The following is a 20,212-nucleotide window of genomic DNA, read 5'->3' as shown; positions in this document are numbered from 1 at the left end:
CAGAGATTTTGTTCTTTTATTCTTGTCCTTGTTTTCATTCTTTAGAGCAAGGTTTACTTGAAAGTACACTGTAAGACCTGATAAGTTAACTCAAACCCTATAATTTAGTATGTACTATTTAGTATTCAAAGTGTATTTGGCATGAAGTTATGTTTACTTTTTGATTTTCCTGTAAATTACTTTATTTTACAATACACACATTGATATTATTATACTGTATTTACTACAATCATTTTTTTAAATAGGGTGTGGAGGGGCATTTTTTTAAACCTAATATTTAGAAATGACATTCAAAATGACAATAATGTATCCTCGTTTTATAATGTACATTTGTATATTAAAAAAAATCAATTCATTTAATAAAATCTAAAATAATAAAATTAATAAAAAATATTCATTTAATAAATTATTTAAATTTGAAATCTAAAATTGTTATAAAATCTAATACGGTTTTAGGCATTATTCCATGAACAACATCCAATTTGTATGTTTTGTCACAAATCCATCTATTTCTGTGACAAATTCACTTCTACAGCAGAATGCATTGAAGAGATGGACAACCATACTACTAGCAGACCTTTGTTGATATGACTTATCATGATTAGGAAAAAAAATTATATAAATATCTACAGAAACATATATTTTTGATCTTTAAATGTGACAGTGCTCACTAAGGTGTGGAGTTCATAAAAGCAATTAAAGAGCAATTTACACAGTCATACAGGATGAATGAATAATGAATGCAATGAATAATCTTTCAATTAACATTAGAGATCAGGTTAAGAGTAACACTTTACAAAATATTTGTGTTCATGTATTTACTGACATGAACAGACAATGAACAATACATTTATCACAGTATTCATCTTTGTTAACATTAGTTCATGGAAATTAAATTGTTCCTTGTTCTTTATGTTACTCACAGCGCATTAACTAATGTTAATGTAATGCCGGATTTTATAATTTATTAAACTAGTAATTTAATTAGTTTATTAAATTAGAAAATGCTGAAGGGATTAATAAATGCTTTAGAATTTTGTTGATTATTAGATTGTGCTAGTAAATACACAAACAAAACCTAACTGTAAACCAGGTTAAGAATAGGTGGGCCAGCAACAGTTAACAAATTGAAAGATGGTATATTCGCCACAAAAACTGCTGACTCACTTTATGGAAACTACCCGTTTCTCAATCTGGACACAGTTTTCCGGGAAATTAATGTTCAACACTTATTTACATGTAACCTGGAGCAACAAAACATCATCTTACTGTAAAAATCTATTGTTTATGAGGCAGTGTTATACTGTATGACCCCATGTGAATATTTCTAGAATCAATCATTTAAGCAACATCAGAGAGCATATGATAAAAATAAATGCAAAAATATATATAAATCTTCTCTGTGCTCACTTCATTTGTCTCATGATAGCAAGATAAAAAAAAACAACAACAGCATAGACTGGCCAATTACATCGCATTATAACATCACCTCATGTGTCACCTCATGTACGTACAACAGGAAATGCTAAAGGGGGGAAGTGAACTATATTAGCCTGGTGGCTGATCACTCCACTTTCTGTTGTCTGGCACAAACTAAACAAGATTCCTGTGTCTTTTCCAGTTGGTGTGATAAAACATTGCATCATTAATCTTCCTCACATTATTCTTAAAAAGGTAGTTCAACTAAACATGGAAATGATGACATTGTTTTCTTGCCCTTGTCTTGTTCCAAACCAGTTTGAGTTTTTTCTCTTTTCTTTTGTTTAATAAGTTGTTTGTTTGTTTTTGAAAGATGAAAACATTTAGCCACTGACTTCCATAGTGTTTCTTTTCCTATGGATGCCAATGGTTACAGGTTTCAAGCATTCGTTAAAATATCTTCGTTTTTGTTCAGAATAAAAAAATAAATACAAAATCTAACTGGTTTGGAAAGTCAAGATTGATGACAGTTTTCAATTCTGGGTAAACAATCCCTTTAAGTGTTGGCTTGCATGTTATGGATCACCAATCAGCACAGAACCACAGATTTAGCAAAAAAAACTGACTAAAGGGGGGGGATCATTACTTAAGATTGAATTGGCAAATGGTGCAGTGATATATGATGATTAAAGTGAAAATCAGCAATCTATGAGGGAAAATTAATCCTTATAAAACATTTTTCTGGAAATGGCATTGTTTGTTAAGTGTATGGTAATTCAGTTTAAAGTAAAACAGGACACAATGCATTATGTAATTCAAAGTACTGGTGAAACAGCTATATACATTTTTTTAAAATTTCTTAATAATAACAGCAGCAAAAAAAAAGGTCTAATTTTACGTTTTTGTTTCTTTACATGCTTTGTTTGTAAATGTGTTTAGAAAAGCCTAAATAATGAGAAAATCACATCTAAAGTAGTCAAAATTAAGTGATTTGCATATTACTAAACAAAAATACAACTTTTTATATATTTACAGTTTGCAAATTTAACAAAATCGTCATCTTAGAATTATAAGGTTCTATCTGACATTTTTGTCAAAATTAAATTATTATGAACAGATTCTTATTAAATGACAACTTATTTACATTATGTGATGCTTTTTTAATAAGTTGTTTACATTCTAAGACTTTTTATTTAAAAAAAATAAAAAAAGGTTTTATCTACAAAGTCAAACTCTAGCTTAGCTCTATAAAGTTCTTTCTGTGAGCCAATCAGCTTTTTTAATGCATGCACGAGGACCAATCAGGATCAGCTTTTGGTGTTTTCGCCAGACTGCTCCATTGACAGCGGGAAAAACCAGAAAGACAAAATCAAACAAAATCAGAGTCGGCTAAATAATGCCGCACCACACAAAATTGAGATGTGTGTAAATGTGTTTATTAAACTCATTTGGTCATCGTCTGTTTCTTTTAAAAGTCTTTAAATTTAATATTAAGCCTTGAAGGGCAAATACTTCATTTAATTCATGGGCAATATAATTTAATCCATATAATTCAATATTTCATATAAAGCATAAAATGTCATAAATATTAACATATTAATTAGATAAAATTAACATCTGCACTGAATATAAATATTTAACACAGCCTTGCATGCTTAATTTGAACAAGAAAGAATAGTCATAAACATTAAATAAATGTTATAGAAAGCAAAAATGTTATTTTCTTAAGCATCAACATATTGTTACAACACCATCTTAAATATTTGTTGATTGTATTTCTAGAAATGTAATTCAATCCATAAATGATCTGCCAGATAGAACCTTATAACTCTGTGGAAAATTACTTTTCAGAATGAGAAGGTTCTATCTGCATTTACCGTGGTTTATTTACTCCAATTTGCAAATGTAAGAGAACGTTCGAGGTTACAGAAGTAACCCTTCGTTCCCCGAGGAGGGGAACGGAAGTGCCATAAGTGGATGAAATCCACGATGGGAGGATTCGGATCAGAAGCCACTTGTCTGGAGAGTATTGAACGGGCCAATGAATGAAATTAATTGGCAGCGTAAGCTTGCGCAGGTGTGCGGCATCTGCAATTATCTCAGCATATAAGCACACCTGAAGCCAGCAGACGCCATCCTTTTAAGCTGAAGAGACTTTCAAACAGCTAAGGGACAGTCATTATGGCGACGGAGTATGGCACTTCCGTTCCCCTCCTCGGGGAACGAAGGGTTACTTCTGTAACCTCGAACGTTCCCCTTCGGTTGGGGAACTTCAGTGCCATAAGTGGATGAAATCCACGATGGGAGAAGTATGGAAAGCGCCATAATGACTGCACCTTAACAACACCCCCGATGAGGAGATAGTCAAGCAAGCGTGACGCACCCACATCATGGGGGGCGCGGTCCTCCAACGTGTCCCTGGCCCTAATTTATCCTACTTCAACAGAAGTTTTACGGATTTAGATATATTTTTTGGGAAGTCGTGAGCATCTAGATAATTCTAGGAAATACGACAGTACGTTGGGAAGCGTGCAATCCCGATAGGGAGGACGCTGCGGAGGCCATCCGTTACCCAAGGGGGGGAAAGATGGCAGAATTACATATGGACTAGCCCTAAAAAGGGGGAGTACTCATAGCAAAAGCGTGGTTAGCGGAGAGGGAAGACACGGGTCCGCCCAGGGGGGGGACTTAACCGTGGCGGAATGAGCATATAGGATCGCCTAGTTGGGATCACGCATAGCAGGCACCTATACCCAAAACGCGGGCTGACCAGCGGGCAGACCTACAACGTAGTGGGCCAGCAAGTGACTCCTCCACTGAGTCAGTGCTGGGGGCCACGGAGGAATCTGCAGGAATCACCTGACGGGGAACTTTACTGACAGATAAAAAGGTGTACGTACCTCCGTGTTAGGGAGAATGGCGCAGCAAGCGTGTTTCAACACCCTACCGAGTTGTCTCCTCAATCACCAAAGGGTTACCTAATACCCTTGAGGAAACCGGCTCCACTCGCAGATTGTAAAACCTTGCAAATGTGTTGGGTGTCGCCCAGCCCGCAGCTCTACAGATGTCTGTTAGAGAGGCGCCGCGTGCACGCGCCCAAGAGGATGCAACGCTCCGAGTGGAGTGTGCACGTACTCCCGGGGGACACGGCTGACCTCGACTCGAATAAGCGAGTGAAATGGCATCCACAATCCAGTGGAATAATCTTTGTTTCGATACGGCACTTCCCTGCTGCCGACCGCCATAACAGACAAAGAGCTGCTCAGATGATCTAAAATTCTAAGTACGGTCCACATAAATGCGCAGAGCGCGAACTGGACAAAGTAAAGAAAGGGCTGGGTCTGCCTCCTCCGGGGACAGCGCTTGCAGGTTCACTACCTGATCTCTAAAGGGGGTGGTAGGAACCTTGGGCACATAACCGGGGCGGGGTCTCAGGATGACGTGAGAGTAATCCGGCCTGAATTACAGGCACGAGTCACTGACCGAAAATGCCTCCAGGTCCCCGACCCTCTTGATGGAGGCCAGCGCAACCAGCAGAGCTGTCTTCAGGGACAGAATCTTAGAGATACTGATTCGAGTGGCACAAAGGGATCGGATCGCAGACTCGTGAGAACGAGGGCGAGATCCCAAGAGGGCATGAGAGGGGGGCGAGATGGATTAATTCGCCTAGCACCCCTAAGGAACTGGATAACCAGGTTATGCTTTCCCACGGTGCCGCCAGCTACCGCGCTATGATAAGCGGAGATGGCGGCCACGTAAACCTTGAGAGTGGAGGGCGACAGCCTGCTGTCCAACTTCTCTTGAAGGAAAGAGAGCACAACACTAATCTGACAATTTCGGGGGTCTTCTCTGCGAGAGACGCACCATTCAGTGAATAGACTCCACTTCAGGGCGTAGGCGCGCCTCGTGGAGGGGGCTCTAGCCTGAGTGATGGTATTAACCACCGCAGTCGGTAGGTTACCTAAGTCTTCCTCGCGTCTAGGGACCACACGTGGAGGTTCCAAAGATCGGGGCAAGGGTGCCAGATGGTGCCCTGTCCCTGAGAGAGTAGGTCCTCTCTCAAAGGGATCCGCCAGGGGAGGGCCGTCGCGAGGAGTGAGAGCTCTGATATCCAGGTCCGGTTGGGCCAAAGGGGCGCAACTAGCAGAACCTGTTCCTCGTCCTCCCTGACCTTGCACAGAAACTGCCCGAGCAGTCTCACTGGGGGAAACGCATACTTGCGCATGCCCCGAGGCCAGCTGTGGGCCAGTGCATCCGTGCCGAGAGAGCCCTCGGTCAGGGAAAAAAACAACTGGCAGTGAGCGTTCTCGGGGGAAGCAAACAGATCGATCTGGGCCTCCCCGAATCGCGCCCATATCAGCTGAACAGACTCGGGGTGGAGTCTCCATTCTCCAGGGCGTAACAGCTGTTGTGAGAGCGCATCGGCTGCATGATTGAGCGTGCCTGGAACATGAATGGCGCGCAGCGATTTCAGCCGCGGGTGACTCCAGAGGAGCAGACGGCGGGCGTGCTGAGATATGCGGCGAGAGCGCATACCCCCCATGCGGTTGATATACGCCGCCGCCGCCATACTGTACGTCCTGACCAGCACGTGTTGCCGCTCCAGCACCGGTAAAAAGCGGTGGAGAGCGAGGAACACTGCCAACAGCTCTAGGCGATTGATATGCCAATGCAGCTGGGCACCCTTCCACAGGCCCGCAGCCGCATGCCCGCGACACACAGCCCCCCAACCCGTGTTGGAAGCGTCTGTTGAAACAACAACATGGCTGGACGCCTGTCCTAGAGGCACACCGGCCTGTAGGAACGAGGGGTCGTTCCAAGGGCTGAGGGCGCGGCGACACAGCGCAGTAACCGAGACCCGGTGTGTGCCCGCGTGCCATGCGCGTCTGGGGACCCGATCGTGAAGCCAGTGCTGAAGTGGTCTCATATGGAGCAACCCGAGCGGCGTGACGGCGGCTGCGGATGCCATATGCCCCAGGAGCCTCTGAAAGAACTTCAGTGGGACCACTAGTTTGCTGTCGAGCTCCCTCAGACAGTTCAGCAACAGGCGAGCGCGTTCCTCGGAGAGGTGCGCTACCATGGTGATCGAGTCCAGCTCCATCCCGAGAAAAGAAATCCTCTGCACGGGGGCGAGTTTGCTCTTTTCTCGGTTGACCTGAAGCCCCAGTAGGCGGAGATGCCGAAGCACCTCGAGATAATTGAGTATGCGAATGCCCGCGAGCCGAAGGGGCGCTAGGGCACCCTCCGCGAGTTTGGTGAAGACCCGCGGAGACAGAGAGAGCCCGAAGGGGAGGACCTTGTACTGCCACGCTCGACCCTCGAACGCAAACCGCAGAAATTGGCGGTGGCGTGGAAGAATGGAGACATGGAAATACGCATCCTTCAGGTCTATGGCTGCAAACCAATCCTGAGGACGAACGCATTGGAGAATGTGCCTCTGCGTGAGCATTCTGAACGGCAGCCTGTGCAGACAGCGGTTCAAAACGCGCAGATCTAGGATTGGCCGTGACCCACTGCTCTTTTTGGGTACGATGAAGTATGGGCTGTAAAACCCACTCTCCATCTCGGCTGGAGGAACCGGCTCGATTGCAGAGCTGGAGGAGAGCGATTCGCTCTGGCTCCGCACCCTGACTCCGGAGAGGGGGCTGGAGGGCTGAGGGAAGGGAGACCGTCCCCCCAGCGCTCGTGAGCCACTGGCGAAGCACGTAGAGTCTGCGAGCCGGAAGGCAGCGCGTCCCGGACTGGCAGAACTCGTGCAGTCACATTCGGGGAAGGGAAAAAGTGCTCTTTTACTGATGTTTTGGTGGCACTGAAAAGTACCGTTGTTATCGGGGCCCCGCCCTCCAGCGGGGAAAGAGCAAGTTTCCTCTTCTCCGGATGGCCTGTCTCAGGGACGCTTCGCTGTCCGTTTACCGGACTTAACGGCGCCCTGGGCAGGAGGGGCTGCCTGCTTTCGATGTGTACGCCGCGCCCGCTTGGCCGGAGGCGCAGGCGGGGGCGGGGCAGCACTCGTTGGCGGGCGCCCTCGGCGAGGAACAGCGGAGGTGGATGGCTCGGCGGGCGGAGCGGGCCTACGGCCACGCCGATAGATGACATTGCCCATCGCATCCGACTGCTCTTTCACCGCCTTGAATTCCTGGGTGAATTCACCGACGGTGTCGCCGAACAGGCCAGCCTGGGATATGGGCGAGGCAAGAAAGCGAACTTTGTCAACATCGCGCATATCGGCCAGGTTTAGCCAGAGGTGGCGTTCCTGAACCACAAGTGTGGACATCGTCCTCCCCAGCGCACACGCGGCGGACTTAGTAGTCCGAAGAGCATAGTCGGTCGCGCTGCGCAGCTCATGTAATAAGCTTGGTTTGGACCCGCCCTCGTGCAGCTCGGCCAGCGCCTGCGCTTGGTAGCGCTGGTAGGTGGCCATCGCGTGCAAAGCAGAAGCAGCCTGGCCCGCAGCCTTATAAGCTCTGGCTCCGAGGGAGGCAGACAACCTACAGGCTTTGGACGGGAGGCGGGGCAAACCCCGCCACGTAGAGGCGCCGCGCAGACAAAGATTGACCGCGATAGCGCGCTCCACTGACGGGATCGCCTCATACCCCCTGGCAGCTCCGCCGTCAAGGGCGGTGAGGGCGGAGGCACACGCAGCACGGGCAGAGAAAGGTGCCCTCCAAGACTGCGTGAGCCTACTTTGCACTTCCGGGAAGAAGGGGACGAGAGGCTTCGAAGGCTTCGCCTTCTGGTCCTCTACGTAGCACCCATCTAGTCGGTCCGGCCGCGGAGCTGGGGGATAAACCATCTCCAACCCCACGGCCGAAGCAGCCCGGGAAAGCACGGCTAACATGTCCGCTTCAGGATCCGATTTGACAGCACTCACCTGCCCGGAGGGGGCGAGCGGGTCCGGATCTTCGTCGGACAGTGAAAGCCCACCCTCCAATGCCGCGGAGGACATCTGATCTCCGGTGTCAGCGAGTGTGAGAGCTACCATCTGGTTAGACGGATCACTCCCACTACCCGAAGCTTGGATGGAGTGCCGTGAGGAGCGAGAGGTCCGCGAGCCCGTGGGCGGCGGATTATCTCCCGCTGAAACCCTCAGATCTGCCCGAGCGCCCGCTGCTTTTTTAGAACAGGAGGCAACTGGGGTGGCTCGCTCTCTTGCGAAAGTTAGCCGCGATCTTAGCTGTGCAACGGTCATGGCATCGCAATGACGACATGAACCGCCCGCGAGCAACGCATTAACATGCTGGACCCCCAAACATGCAATGCAGTGATCGTGTCCATCATCCGGAGCCAGGAAACCTCCGCATCCAGAAACGCACAGTCGGAGCGCCATCCTGAAAAGGACGTGCTGCACGACTGTGTTGCTCTTTTAGGAAAGTTTGCAACAATACGCACCGCTCTGTAGGACCGGACCCAAAGAACCGCAGGCAAGGGAGAAACCCAGCTCGACCGTCTGCCACCGCGAAGACCCACTCTGGACCGGGAGACACACTCGTTCGCTCTGAAGTGCTGATCAGCAAGAGGAACCCTCATCGACTCACTCAGAAAGGATCTGAAGCGAAAAGGATGGCGTCTGCTGGCTTCAGGTGTGCTTATATGCTGAGATAATTGCAGATGCCGCACACCTGCGCAAGCTTACGCTGCCAATTAATTTCATTCATTGGCCCGTTCAATACTCTCCAGACAAGCGGCTTCTGATCCCAATCCTCCCATCGTGGATTTCATCCACTTATGGCACTGAAGTTCCCCAACCGAAGGGGAACTTTAATAATTTACATTTAGAGAACCCTTAGGATTAATGTATGAAAAAGAACTGTTACACACATATTGTTTGTTATATGGAATGCAAAAACTTTGAAGCTCAATATCTCAAAATCATTTAGAACGCAGATAGAACCTTAAAATTCTAAAGTGGCGAAATATCTGGAACATGATCTTTAATGTTGTAATGATTTTGCCTAAAAAAGAAAAGTCTACAATTTTGACCCATTCTATGTATTTTTTAGCTATTTCCAAAAACATACCACCACAAAATAAATCTGAATGTGATTTTCTATATTTACAGCACAGACCTCTGAGCAGGCATGAAAAGTTGTTAAAAGAAAACAATTTTTAAGTGCAATAAAATTGATGTAAATGTTTTTGCTTTCATGTGCTGCTGATGACTGATTTTCCATTTCTGTATGTGGTTTAAATGCTTTAACCACAAGTGTTGCATGCAGAACTGTTGCAAACAATTTATTTGTGTTGAATTTAAACAAACAAATTAAATTGAACAATGTTCAACTTAATTTGTTTGTTTAAATTCAGCCCAGATAAATTGTTTACAACCACTCAACATAAAAAATTGAGTAAATCCAAGGAATCATCTTCGAATAATTTTTTTTCAGTGAAGTTAGTTTCATTTATTCTGTCAATATATCACAAGATGAGCAAATCATGCTAGTCTTATAGTTGGTCCTAATCATGCATAATATTGCAAATGTTGCAAAGTGAGCATTAGTGTGGCCTTATGCTGCTGCTGAAACACTCCTTATGTCTTAACATGCGGGCACTTTCCACTTGAATAAAATAAAAGCTTATAAATTATGTATTCCATGCTTAATATGCCACAAAACCTAAATTAACATGATAAAAATAAAGGTTAGTTTATTGACTGATTCTGTTATTGATCCTGTTATGAATACATCAGATAATCTTGGTTTTGTTGGGAAAAGTCCCCGCAGAGTGCTGGCAGAGCTACCTCTATACTATCACTAAAGGCAAAGAATAATGACTTAAGAAATTTGGGCTCGCATGCTGACAAAATTTACACCTTTAACCAGTTATGCTGTGGTAATTCTGTTTTTCTGTACAGATTTAGATTTGAGACCAAATTAGGACTATTCCAACACCCAGAAAAAAAATGAAAAGATAATGGCCTTAAAAATGTTTAAAAAAAAACAACAACAAACATATACCAAGCTAACCAAATATGTAACAAGGTAGGTGTTGTTCAGACTACTGAATGCACTGAAAAATACATAAAACAATACATACTGTAGAAACAAAGAATAGAGAAAAGGGTGGCTTTGGCATCACTTTTTTTCCGTTTGTTAAATTTAAGTTACATTGCATCTACATGCCAGCTAATTTTCATTAGATTATAAGTAGACTGTTAGGTTTGGGGTTAGGGTTAGTGTAAGTTGACATGTACTTGCAATGTTTCTTATAGTCAGTTTAATGTCTGTTTGGCAGCAGTATCAACAGATATTAAGCAGACAGTCTACAAATACTCAAATGGACCATCAAAACAAAGTGTTGGCATGGCTTTACTTGGTTCTCATAAAAGCATTGCACCTATAATTATAATTTTTATATAGTATAATTATAAAATACATTAATAAAAAAATACATATTGATTTACAGTAGCTGATGATATGAAGGATAAGCTAAATCCACTTATAGAACATACCAGCTTCATTGACTCGACTTGTACATTAAAAGGTACTTTTTGAGTTAAATGCTTTTTAGAAGCGGCAAATCAATTAGTTCCCATAAAAGAAACTGCAATGCGAAATATTGGCAGGAATCCACATTTCTAAAAGTTGACTCTAGCACAGGGATGAGAATTAGAATGGATACTTTTCAAATTTATTTCACTACAGATTACAAATTAATTCACTTTAAAGTTTTTATTTAAAGTATGTATTCTGTTAGATTACTCATGTTTTGAAACTTAAATTTAAATACTTTGGATACCGTTAAGGTGATTCACAAAAGAAAAAATGATATCCAAAACATGACATTTTTTCTGAATATAATTCTTTAAGCATCAGTTTTCCATGATATTTCTATCAGGAGACAATGTCATATGCTCAAAGTTTTTTTTTTAGGTGTGATGAAATTAAAATATAAAATAAACACAATGTTTAATTTTAAGTCTCCAACTTCAAATTAAAAATGGATCAGTAAAATAATCACAAATATCTGATATGTTAAGCTATTATTAAAGGCACTAGAAAGAATAATATTGAGTTCAATGAAGCATTACTTAACTTTCTTCAATATTTTTCTTCAAATCAGACAGACTGAAGCTGCATGCCTTTCTCAATTTTTTGAGTACTTATCTGTACAGTGGTGGCTACAAGTGTTTATTTGCTATGAAAATAATTAGTTTATATATATGCACATTTCTACTTGTCAACTTTAAACAATTGATACAACCACTGATGTATCCACTGACTGACCCTGCATGCAGCAAAAGCATTAATTATGTTAAATACTTGTTTAACACTTAAATCCACATTTGTCAAGTCAAAATGTTAAAAAAATAAATAAATAAAATCTTACCGAGCTGCCATTCATTTTCAGACAATAACAGTCCACAGTTTTCTTAATCCAAACAGCATAGTAATCCACAGTGCAGAATGTAGATAAAATTTAGATAAAACAAAGATGATTTGCTTGCTTGTGCATGTCCATTTGCAGGGCTGTCTTATGCAACATATGCAGTTGCATAATGAATGTAATTTAGTCTCATGAAACTGCCAGGCCTTAAAGTCCAGCTCACCAGTCACAGCTATAAAAAAAAATAATCAACAGAGAACGTTAGGTATATGTAGTGAGACAGAACAACCAAGTATTATTATCATGCTTTTTCACCTGGTAAAAAGTACCAAAAAGCAGCAATGCTATTTATTTACACATTATTTTTGAAAGGCCCAAATAACTTTTTTATTTACTACAGAGAACATGTGAAGTGGAAAATCCATGGGGTTTTACAGGTTGATTGTAAAATGTGTTTTTTTTTTTTTTTTGAATGACAAAGGGTAATACCAAATGATAAATATCTGTACAGACGAATTGGCAGCATTCAGAGCATGCAGACGTAAGTCATTGTGGAAATACGCCCAAATATGTGCCTAAAGCAACGGTGCTCCCAAAAAAGTAAGTTCTTTTTTCATTTTATTTAATCTTTTTTTTTATTAAATCTTCTTGCAGAACAACAAGATACTAAACCAAATAGCATTAAAGCCCAGTAAGTCAAACAGATTTTGAATGACACTGAGGGAAAGAATAAATAGCATGATATTTGAGCTTAAGGGCTACTTCTATCTTTCCAGGCCATATTCTCACACATTTACAAGTGACACAGTTGTATTTTCTGTGAATCCCTATGTGTTAAACATAGCCAACTTTATATAATGTACAGTATGTTGATTATGTCTTAACTGGCTGTAGTTTTCTCTGCGGACACTTAGTGAAACAGTCAATACAAATGGCAAGTCTGATGTGTAAATCTCTTCACCTTACGCAGATGTCTTAAATACACAACTTCTCTTTAACAACAGACAGAATTACAAACAGAAGGCAGAATAGTGTGATTGCAGGTCTTTCTGTCCTAAGATTTTACTATAGCAGACCTGTACATGCATTTTTTTTTTTTTTTTTTTTGTTACCATGTGAAGGTACTTTCCGGCTGCCACACACACACACACACACACCATAACTAAGCAAATATGTAGCACAATCAAAGATTGTATGGCTCGTTGCTATCAGCATTTTCTAACCAAACAACAGTAATTTGTTTTGGATATGGATGTTAGACTAGATTTCAAAAGCCTTTCCTCTTTCTTATTATATTTATAAAGGTTGTTTAAACTTATGTTACATGGCAATGGTTCAGCCCTGAGGATAGTGACAATATTTAAACAGGGCTAAAAACCTCACTTATTACATTGACATGTATCTAATTATTGAAATACCTAAAAACATTTTAATGATCCAGACAATCAATTGTAATGACATAGTAACCATGTAATGTATTTTTGTTGGTGTGTCAGAAGTGTGCAAAAGAACAGTTTGTTTAGATCAGGGATTCTCAGCCGGTGGGCCACAAGATAGCTTAAAATGAACTTAAATATTATACTATAATTATTTGAATTCATTATTAAAGATGGCATATTAAAATGATCAAAGTAATGGCATTTCCCGTTTTCTGTGATTGATTAGGCTAATTCGGACTCACTAGACTAAAACAGCCTCACTGTACAGACATGTGGCTTCAACTTCCAACTACAGCGCGTCAACTAGGACTACATTCTTAGTTGAATAAATCAAACCGTCACGCAAAATGTAAAAGGTAACGATAATTAAAGTTTTAATAACAGCTCGCGCGTGCCTCACATCCGCAACCCGTACTGTATCGCACAAGTCAGTTGATTCACAAACTATGCATGCTCTCTTTATGTAAAATATTTAATATTTAGTTGTCCATTGTGATGTCCCGCAAGCAGCCTGATCTCACAAGGAAGCGTAAGTATTTTACGTATTGTCAGTTTAGTGACTAATTTGTACGAGTTCAGTCGTACGAAAATGTATGAATTTAAAGAGGAGGCGTGGCACCTAACCACACCCCTAACCCCAACCGTCATTGGGTGATGAGCAAATTGTACGAATTAGATTGTATGAATTCATACGAATTAGCTACTAAATCAAAAAATTACAAATTGCTGTGAGATTGCGACTGTTCCTGTCAGCGAACTCCAAATAGTGTCCAGCTACAAACCAAAACGCCTTCAGATCGACGCATTTCGACAGATTTAAGTGTTTTTACTGTGTTTTACATTTCTTTGTTTATTTTTAATCTATATGAATAGTAAACCAATAGATGAATAGTAGTCAGTCTAATTCAAAGCAAAAATGGCATTTTGTGCCATGTCCTGTCAGCTTTTTTTATTGAAGAAAAGGCCCAAATACCCAGCAGTTCTAAAGAATAACTGAAGTAAAGAATTCAGGAGCTTTGAACCGGTCTCTGTGTTTTTTTTTTTTTTTTGTTTTTTTTTATATTAAAATGTATATTATTATATTTAAATATATATTGTTTTTTTTTTGTTTTGTTTTTTAATTATCTAAATAGAAGGCAAAAGAATCGTTTTGCTAATAAAAGCTTTTCAAATCAGCATTTTCTCTAGACAGTTTGGGCCTTTAGAAAAACCTTAGAAGAAGGAGATAAACCTCGAAATGATAAAGTTTGAGAACCCCTGGTTTAGATGATTGTCATACGGATAAAAGATTTGCATGAAATTCAAAGCCACTCGGCTGGCTCAAATGGCTTTTAAATAGGATACTTTAATATCACAACAAATGAAGTGTGTAGTTTTGCTTTCAGTGATGTGTGTGAATGATGAATGAGTAACATGAGGTTTCAGGACACAACGAGGACTTTGTAGAAGTACTGTATTGGCTAACCTGTGAATCATAACTCATGCACATTTTCAAATTTGATATATCTGTGATTGAAAAACTGTCACAGGATGACTGAAGAATCCTTATTAATCTGTGACACTTTACTGGCACTTTAAGATTTCATTAGTTAATGCATTTACTAATATGAATTATGAACAATACATGTACAGCATTTATTAATAATAGTTCAACCTTTACTAATGCATTGTTAACATGCAAATTCCTACTTGTTAACAATGAACAACTAACAATGACCAACTATATTTTCCTAACGTTAAGTAACACAGAGTACAGACTGCATGATTTTAGCCCTGATTTTCACTCGAGAAATCACTGACAAATGCCTGAAATCACTGGCAAATTGTTCCTCAATCACGTGAGTGACAATCACACGGTATGAATTATCAAGAACGCGATATGAGAGAATCGCAGATGAGTTACAATTCGTGATCACAGCAGGGGTGTCCACACTCAGTCCTGGAGGGCCGGTGTCCTGCAAAGTTTAGTTCCAACCCCAATCAGACGTACCTGGATCAGCTAATCAAGCTCTTCCTAGGTTTTCTAGAAACATCCATGCAAGTGTTGAGGCAAGTTGGAACTGAAATCTGCAGGACACCGGCCCTCCAGGACCGAGTTTGGACTCCCCTGACCTACAGCCAATGAGAGGGCAGCATTTACTAGTACTAGTACTAGTACTAGTAGTGGATATTAGGAGAATGATCATCTTAGTTTATTTTTCCCCCTGGCTCAGTGGTCCTCAACCACCAGTCCATGGATCAATTGGTACTGGGCGGCACAAGAAATCATTAATTAGTCTGATTTGTCATTTATTTTGAAAAGTCTCTTATTTTGAAAAATTATTGTATTCTCTCACTTACATCTCGGTCACTTGAGTGCCCAAATTTAACCCACAAGCAGCAAAATGAGTAAGAAGCAGGCGTCTTTGGAGATCGCAAATGACGGCTGCCTTTCAGGGACCGTTCGCATACCGCGTATTTCTAGAGTTTGCACAAGTTTGTTGTTTCCAATGAAGGTGCGCGACTTGTGAGCACAAGCGGTGTGACACGCTCGCACCAATGAACCCCGGGCTGCGAGCACATGGCAAGTCATGTGACAAGCATTGACAGATCAGCTTAAACTTGTATGGAATAAGACTAATTTTCCCAGACAAACACAGAAAACAAAAAACACTGCAGCGTTTTTGTACTTTTCTCCATAAGTAAAACTTGTATCAGAGTGACAGCAATGTTTTGTCAGCTTTTCATCCCTTGAGAAACTGGTTGATGGTCGTCTAGCAACCTACAAAACCCCAAAACACACCCCCCGTCCTCGGTAAAAAAAAGTGCTCTGTGGTGATAAAAAGGTTGAGAACCACTGCCCTAGCTGACCACTGCCCTAGCTGACCAAAAATGGACAAATTTGTAACCCGTTTCCCACAAAAAAGACAGAGTCTGACTGATTCGCCTGGCAGGAATTCTCACACTAATTGATAGAGCATAACAAATAACATGCAAGTATTAAATTGTAATACCCTATACTATTTTTTCCCCCTATACACCAGTGTGAATACTGATATTTTTGTTATTAAAGGCCAAAGCCTTACATTTGTCAGTTACAAATGGCCTGGTGATGTTTTTCTTTTATATTTTACATTGGGCTATTATTCGTGCATAAACATATCTAGATATAGTAATAAACACACTGTATGTTTGAAAACAAATTTTTTTTTGTCTTTATTACAGCAAACTTACTTGAGCCATAATATCATTAAATGTGAAGGGGGGTCTTACAATATTAAAAAGGATGAAACCATTGCTGAAGTATTTCTCTTAAAAAGGTAATGCTATGTTTTAAAAATATTTTTGTCACGGAGAGCTGATGTAGATTGGGTTATAAATGGGTTATATGCAGGGAAATGTTGTTCAGGCACTGAAATCTTCCGGCGAAAGATTAATGTGACTATTTTCAGTTTCATAAGATTCCTTTTACAGCATCGATAATGTAGATTTTTATTTAGTTTAACAACAAAACATCAGTAAAGAGCGCTATTCTGCCTAGCCAGCTTTACAAAGCTGAAGATGGTTTTATATTCACATTGGTTCATTTTGGAACAATAACAACCTGTGTATGCAGTCAGAAATAGCATGCACGTATGGCTTAGAAATTAGTGTAATTCAACACATGAGAGAGGGTTCTGCAGTCATCTTTAATGTTTAATGCTTTAATGCTTGCTCCACGTGTGCTTATATGCTGGGTTAATTGGCAATGAAGCACACCTGCGCAAGCTTACGCTGCTAATTCATTGGCATTCATTGGCCCGTTCAAGACTCTTTCAGACAAACGGCTTCTGAACCGAATCCTCCCAATTCGTGGATTTTCCTCAAATCAAAACCACGAGCATTGGAGTTCCCCACCCGAAGGGGAACTACGTATGCCACTTTACCGAACTAAACCTCCCATCATGCACCTCACCGATCCAGATCACCCCTGATTACACACACACAGCGGAAAGCTCATGATGGACTGTTTACAAGAGAATGTATACACCTAACAGTCACACACACATTTCTGAGTCTTGTCAACTGTAAGTAAGCAACTCAAAGCGGTTTCCTTACAAATTGGCAAAAGCTCCCAAGATAGTTACTACCAGCTCACAAGGCATCCTGTTCCAGGTCTCTTCCTGTCATGGGTTCTGGCATAGTTTCATCCCTGAAATGCCATTGCCTGCATCACAAGAATGACTACCAACACCTGAGCTGCTGCCACCACCAGAGCTATCACTGCCAGATTCCCCGTCACTGCTGGAGCTTCCAGAGCCTCTGTCACTGCCAAAACCTGCATCATTGCCAAAGCTGTCAGATCCCCTTCCTGAGTCCCTGGAGTGGGCACCAGATACTCCTGAGTAAGAACAGGCGATCAAAGCTGTGTGACTTCCACATGCTGCATGAGCTCCAAGAGTGCTCCCTGTTGCCGCCAGAGCTGCAGATGCAAGAGCCGTTGATGCAGCTGCCTGAGCCACTGGAGTTGTCTGAGCCGCCAGTGCCTTCTAACCCAGAGCCTCCTTACCCACTGGGGTTGTCTGAATGGCCAGTGCCCCCTGACCCAGAGGCTCCAGATCCACTAGGGTTGACAGTACCGCCAGTGCCTCCTGATCCAGAGCCCCATTGTCTGTCCATGCTCCTGTCTGTCCCTGTTTTGACCTTTGCCTGCCTGACAAATCTCTTTGTAAACTGCATTTGGATCCTTATCTTTGTTGCTGACTAATTACAACTTTATTGTAGAGAGGTAAGCATGATCGAACACTCTATGAGTGGGGAGAGCATGCTCAGCATGCTCAGCAGCTAATCAGCAGGACAATCAGAAATAATAAATAACACCTGTTTATTCTAGTGATTGGGCTAGAGAGACACCCTTCTTAAGGAGAACAAATGGGCAGCCGAGAGAGGAGAGAAAGCAAAAACACACACATAGCTTCACATGTGGTGCAATTTAAAAATATAATAAAACATTTTGATCACCTGAATCACTGATCCTGTCTTCTTCTTCCCACAACAACGAACTTTACTGCAGTGGTGCCGAAATCCGGGAAGAAGAAGAAACTTTGCTGCCACAATGACAACTTCGTCAAGGCTGCCATTTGCGGAAGCCACCCAGGCCCGCGGGCCTCCCCCAAAAACAACATGACACGCTAGTGGAACTGAAGAACATCCAAGATCAATGTTTTCAAGTCCTCATGGAGGCCCAGCGGGCGGACCGCCAGCAAATCTGGAGTCTGCTGTCCCAGGAGATCCGGCCCGCTCCGACATCTGTTGCTTACTCTCCCATCGCTTTACAGGAAATGGTATCAGACGATGACCCAGAAGTGTTCCTTGATCTATTTGAGAAAATGGTGGAGGCGTGTGGCTAGTCGCGGGCAGAGTGGCCAGTACGAGTCATCCCTCTGCTCTAAGGCAAAGCTCAGATCGCCGCACAGCAGCTATCGGCCCAAAACCTCCTGAAGTATGCTCACCTGAAGCGAGCCATTCTCCAGCAGGCAGGCCACAACCTAGAGGAGCAGCATCAGTGCTTCCGGACGCTGGAACTGGTGGAAAGTGGCAAGAGCCGTTTGTGGTCACATGACGAGTTAGCAATCTCATTTATGAGGTGGTTCGTTTGGATAGGGCTGGTTCACGTTAGATATATCTGCTGAAGCAGTGGAGGGAGCCGGAGGAGGTGATGCTGGCTGCGCTGGTTACAAACGAGGATGACCGACAGTGGCTGGGCGCTCTGGTCACCGGGGGGGGATTATCTCTCAGCTAGCCAGCTCACCTTCAACGCGAGTATTCTGACATGTTCTGACCCCTGCCCGTTCAAAATAATTTGATTCAGCACCATATAGAGAGCGGCCGGTGGAACGGCCGGTGATGTACATTAGCCGCAAACTCAGTAAGAGTGAGGCTAAGTACAGCACCATAGAGAAGGAGTGCCTGGCAATCAGGTGGGCCGTTGTCACTCTTCACTATTACCTCCTGGGTAGGGAATTCGTCCTCTGTGCTCCTCTCCAATGGCTCCACCGTATGAAGGATACCAACGCGCGGATCACGCATTGGTATCTAGCTTTACAGCCTTTTAAATTCAAGGTGGTCCACAGTCCGGGTGCACTGATGGCTGTAGCCGACCTCCTCTCCAGGGCGAGGAGGTTGCTTGCAGGCCGGATGGCTCTCCGGCCTGAGGCGGACGGTGGGGGTATGTGGAGAGGTATACATAATCGAATACCCAATGGGGGAGAGCATGCTTAGAGCTTGTAAGCTAATCAGCAGGCCAATCAGAAATAATAAATAACACCTGTTTATTCTCGGGATTGAGCTGGAGGGACACCCTTCTGAAGGAGAACAGAAGGAGCAGCCGAGAGAGGAGAACACATACACACACACAGCTTCACGTGTGGTGCAACTTAAAAATATAATAAAACATTTTGCTTACCTGAATCGCCTGAATCTTCTTCTTCCCACAACAACAAACTTTACTACATTTATTGTAAAGTGTTACTGAATAACTTTATAATACATGTATCATTCATTCATTCATTTTCTTGTCAGCTTAGTCCCTTTATTAATCTGGGGTCGCCACAGCGGAATGAACCGCCAATTTATCCAGCAAGTTTTTACGCAGAGGATGCCCTTTTAGCCGCAACATATTTCTGGGAAACATCCACACACATTCACACACACACTCATACACTACGGACAATTTAGCCTACCCAATTCACCTGTACCGCATGTCTTTGGACTGTGGGGGAAACCGGAGCACCCGGAGGAAACCCACGCGAACTGAGCCGAGGTTCGAACCAGCAACCCAGCGACCTTCTTGCTGTGAGGTGACAGCACTACCTACTGCACCACTGCCTCGCCTCATAATACATGTATATCAAGTTAAAACATTTTTGTAAAATCTGAAGTGATATTTTGTAGTAAAGCAGCTGTCAAACCAAAACCTTTTCAATCAATTATAAATCCAGGCAACCTTTGTAATCGGTGTTAATTAATATGAAACAATGCAGAAAATGTTGAGAACTAACGGTGTAGAACAT

The 20,212-nt window shown here is 42.6% G+C and overlaps 2 long non-coding RNA genes across 3 annotated transcripts in view; both read right to left on the bottom strand.

The window, feature by feature from the left end:
• Positions 1 to 20,212, bottom strand: part of LOC101883647 (uncharacterized) — a 713,507-nt gene that overhangs the window by 561,211 nt on the left and 132,084 nt on the right. The window lies entirely within an intron of this gene.
• LOC147840254 (uncharacterized) lies at positions 14,301 to 19,880 on the bottom strand. Its single transcript, XR_015511381.1, has 3 exons — positions 16,670 to 19,880; positions 15,298 to 15,584; positions 14,301 to 15,136 (listed from the first exon to the last, which is right to left on the bottom strand). It is a non-coding gene; the product is annotated as an uncharacterized LOC147840254 (long non-coding RNA).

Source organism: Danio rerio, chromosome 16 (assembly GCF_052040795.2).
Source record: "Danio rerio strain M-AB ecotype USA chromosome 16, GRCz13ab, whole genome shotgun sequence".
Taxonomy (NCBI): Eukaryota; Metazoa; Chordata; class Actinopteri; order Cypriniformes; family Danionidae; genus Danio; species Danio rerio.
This window is presented reverse-complemented; position numbering and strand designations above follow the sequence as displayed.